The sequence below is a fragment of the Trichogramma pretiosum genome, unplaced genomic scaffold, assembly GCF_000599845.2.
Source record: "Trichogramma pretiosum strain Unisexual culture from Peru unplaced genomic scaffold, Tpre_2.0 scaffold40, whole genome shotgun sequence".
NCBI lineage: Eukaryota > Metazoa > Arthropoda > Insecta > Hymenoptera > Trichogrammatidae > Trichogramma > Trichogramma pretiosum.
The window spans coordinates 424,670-429,660 of NW_019641657.1; positions in this window are offsets into that span (position 1 = coordinate 424,670).

Below are 4,991 nucleotides of genomic sequence, written 5' to 3' on the forward strand. Positions count from 1 at the left end.
TTTAAATACAGGCCTTGATCATACCTATGTAATATATATAAATATGTTCGATGTATACATACACAAGCACACAGGAGCTACATCTCTTTGTTTCTCTAATTAATTTTACGACACGCGACGTAATAAAAATAGCCTATTACGAAATAGGTATAGTTAAGCTAGGAACGACACGAAACGCTACTCTCCGCGGCTTCGAAATTCGAGTGTATTTTCACGCAACAATAAATCAAATTAAAGTTACAATATAAACCGCGCCGTGTAAGGGTTAAAATAAATCCCGCGCGTGCTTTGATTTATCGATGTACGTAGCATAGGTATACCTCGGCATCGATGAGATACTTCGGGCAACCATCCATCACTTTTCGATCTTAAATGTCGTTCGTTCGCGTGTCGCGAAACGACGACTTCGATTGAGAGAGACACAGTATTTACGTCGCGCGTGGCATCGGTTTTCCTATCCCGAGAAAAGTTCGCCAAATTCTTTCGTCTGTGTGTGTACATACATATAAGCTCGATATGGAAGCGCGAGCGCGACTGCTTACTACGCTCTTATTTTCTTTTTTTATTTCCTTCAAAGTGCAGCACTCGTTTGAGCACTTTATTCGCGTAAATCCTCTCTCGGCTCTCTCACTCTCTCTCTGTCTCCCACGACACACGACACGTCGCGCTGATGTCGCTCGCGATAAAAACATCTTTGACGACCCTCCCCCGCCCACACGTTAGTTTAAGTGCAGGATGCGGGGCGTTATAGATTCGCGATAAAGATACCCGGCGGGCCGCTATACGATGGATGTGTATTGAAGATTGATGGATTTTTGATGCTTTGATTGAGTTAATGCTTTTACTTATTGATTCAATCAATGCGCGGCTTAGCATATTTGTCGTTTGTATATAATTATATCTTGGGAACCGTAATTTTCTATTTTTTTACGATCGGATTCATTCCTCGCCGTGCCTTGGATTGCGCTTTTTTTACTCGCGTTTCGGCATGGAATAGAATGATAATTTCAAGTACTTCCGAGATCGTTACTTTTATCCATCATTTTTTTTTTTTGCTCTTTCTCTCTCTTGAACACAATACGGGTGATAAAACGAACATTAAAGAAAATGTTTCACCGAAGAAAAGATTGAAAACTGCGAGCACGTAAAGCCCAGTAGGGAAAACGGAAAAAACGATCCCTGTACAGCGCGCGTACATACAAGAGAAGCAAGGCGAAGCAAAAAATAAAAAATAAAAATAAATAAAAGCACATGATCTGAATGGAAATTAGTTTTTGCGTCCCGCGGCGCAACGAAGGCGAGTTTTGAAAAACACGCGCGCGGCAACAAACTCTCGTGTAAACAAATCCGAATTCGTAACATCAAAGTTGCAGGCGCGCGCGCGACATTGATATAAAAAAAGTTTGCCACGCGCGAAGTTATTTCTGATCGTTCGCATTTTTTACTCATTAAAGCTCTCTCTCTATCTCTCGGTGCACGGCACACGGCTGCTTATATAATATATATCTGGTTAAAGCTCTGACGCAAGAACAACTTTCAATAGTAATCACGACGAAAAATTGTTAATGCCTTACTTAAAGAGCCATTGCCGAGCGCGAGAGATTTCTTTTTTTTTCTTTTTCTTTTTTTTTTTGCACTGCAGCGAGCTGCTTTAACAAGATACGAGCTTTAGCTCGGGCGAGCTGCACCGTCAGGGGAGTTAGACCACCAGCAGTACCACACACTCGACGACGAGAGAAAGCCCGAGTGACGCTGCCGCTGCCTTATACACGACGGAGGTTGTTTCGCGACATCGACGACGCCCGTCAACGAGAAGAAAGAACACGAGAACGAGAGAAAACGATACTTTCGCTTCGATAGCGCTGAATGCGCATTAAACGAAGCATTCATGCTTATTCGGAGCTCGAGCTTCTTGCAGACACGGCCAGCAGAGCTTGCAGTGGCTCTCTACGTATATATACACTCTTATATATTTCAGACGCACAACAGCAGCCAACAGAGATGTATATACGAACAAGGAAGAGAGAGAAAGAAAAGGATTGATGAAACAAAAAAAGAAAGAGTCGCGTTAAAGAAGCGTGTAAAAACTCGGTAACTTCAATTTTCGAGCCATGACAAAACAGGTGAAATAATATCTTGTTCGTGTATATCTGTACAGCATCGACGCCGCTCTATCCGTGAGAGCCGTGCAGTTTTCGAATATAATGACGAATTTAAGCGCGCGGCGCCCCCGACGACGACGAAGACGACAAAAAAGCACGTGACCTCGAAAAAATCGAGCGCGCGATGTCTACCCGCTATCCGCAAGCTCTACTGCTGCTGCTGCTGTATATACGTGAAAATGCAACGGAAAAAAATAGAATCTCGAGGACGCCGCGCGATACACACGACGCGCAACTGCATGAATAAGCACCTCGTCGTCGTTATATTGTTGTTGTTAAATATATATGTGTGCGTCGTGTGCAGCACGACGTTATCGTCGGTACAGAGTCTCGTGCCTCGCCAGCCAAGGGTTGTTATACGTACGTTGGTTATTTGGTCGCGATCGATTTTTCCCGAATGACACGGCTGATTTGATGGCACGAAGGCGCGAGCACACCGCTGCTTTCAATGAGGCACGAGGACGACTTCTTGCCGTGCGTCTGCAAGTGTGTGTGTGTGTGTGTGTGTGTGTGTAGGTGTACGGTGCGCGTCAACATTTTTTTTTTCACTCGTCAGAACTCTAAAATGATAAATGTATATTTCAATGCATAAACGTGTATCCTTACTGAGAATTTCGTGCTCATTAAATCAACGACGTTTACGATTGGGTCGTTGCGTGATAACTACGTTAACTTGCCACTAGTTTATTTTTTAAAACTTGAATTGTCAATGAACGTCTGTAAGGAAATATTAAATCATTGCTCCGATTTAATATTAAAGAAACGGACTAGGTCACTTATAGCTAATTTAAAAAGTACACTTTAACTTGATTATCTTGAATTTTCTTTAGAAAATAATTGTTGTTAAGTTAATAATCGTCTGAGATATTTGTAATAATAGTGTTTATGTACTTGTATATTTGAATAATCCACTTTCTACGGTCACTGGTGTGATCGAAGCTGCCCTCTTTTAAGAAGTACATGTACTAAAGTATACAGAATTATTTGATAACCAACGACTGGTATAATTGTTTTTTTTTTTTTTTTAAAGTTCTTATATTTATAATAATAACGATTCATTGAATTCATATATGTATTAGCTATAATATAATATAAATATTTTAATGTATTTCGAGCTATGATAAAGTAGAAATTCAATTCTGAGCATTACCCTTTATTTTATAGGACAGCAGATATGGACGTAACGATTTTTTCAACATTACGCTATATTCCTTGTCTCTTTGAACTCGTTGAAAAACAATGGAAACAAACAAAAAAAAATTGACCAATGTTATTCGTTTACTATGCAGTCGAAATTTGAAGAATGAGGTCTAAATAAATTATGCTTCTAGTAGTTCTTAAGATAATGGAAAAGTTTTCAAACATTAGAAACAATAAAAAATTTTCTTTGAATATGTAATTGATAAAAGCTTGTTTTTTCCATGACCTCACAGTGAATACTTTTGTTTTCAAAATAATTGAGAGTCTTATACAGTAAATCCTTGAAAAATGCTCAATTGTAGGCACGTGTGCGCAGGCATGAGTACGCATATGAGCATTGAAAGGTCTTTTAAGGAGTTTATGATAAATGCTAATCAATAAGTTTCCCAAAAAAATATACTTTTTAAATTACAAAACAAAATATGTTTCAATCATTTTCATCTTCTCTTTGATTTTTTTGTTTAAATCGCTATGCACTTAATACAATAACCACAGAGTCTTTTTTAAGAAAAGAGACATACATGCCCGACTTTTTAAATTTATTTCGAGTGTACCATTTGAAAAAAATGAAATCACGAGCTTTCAACGATAATACAAAATTTTTCAATGGCTGGAATTCAGTTTTTTTAACTTATCTAAAGACATACACAACAAGACGTGGTAAAGACGAAAAACTTTTTGTTTTACGTAGAACCTGAAATATAAAATGATCGAAAGGCTGCTGTAAACGATAATGTTCTTTTTAGAACCTGAAAGGAAATTTTTCAATCACAACCAATTATTGTTTTGGTTATTAGTTGATATAACAGGTATAAATTGAGAGACTTACATTACTGCACGTTTCGAGATTTAATTCAATAATCGACCCAGCCTCTAGTACCAAAGGTTTCATTGACCTTAATAAAAGCAATACTACCATGAGCCTAGCCTTTGGTGGATATTCATACCAATTGATGCAATAACTACAAAGGTGAATTTTTTTAAATTATTTTTAATTTTTATCAATTATACTTAATTTTGAAGTATCCAGAAATCTTACGATTTGATGAAAATATCATGACAGGCATTGCTGAGAAACTGACTAGGAACGCATACACATATAATGGAAATCAAAGAAAGAAAATGTACTATCAACATTTTCATAGCTGTCGCTGAGCTCGTGTCCATTAAAACTACCATCTGCAATCGGTCATTAAATATATTATTAATATAAGTCTATTTTCATTGATATCTATAAGTTTGAAGTTAATACTTTTATATCATAAATGAAATTAATAACTCGTTTTATAATAGGTTTCATACTTACCGCAGTACCACTTAAAATAATGTTGCACGATGTGCATAGGATAAGGACAAACATAAGTGTACTGGTCAAGTTATACAGTTGTTGGAAAAGCCTATAAAATCAGGTAGAATGTATCGTTTTTATTTTACCAATTACATTCTTTTTGAATAACTTGTCAATTGTCTAAATACGTATCGACCGTGCCTGCGAAGACTATCACTCATGCGAATGCGGTCAAATAAAACTCTGTTAGAAATCTGCGGCGAAAAAAAACTCTCCTTCAAAAAAGCGGTCAAGAAAATCTCTCTAAAAAATCTGCGATCAAGAAAATCTCTTTAAAAAAA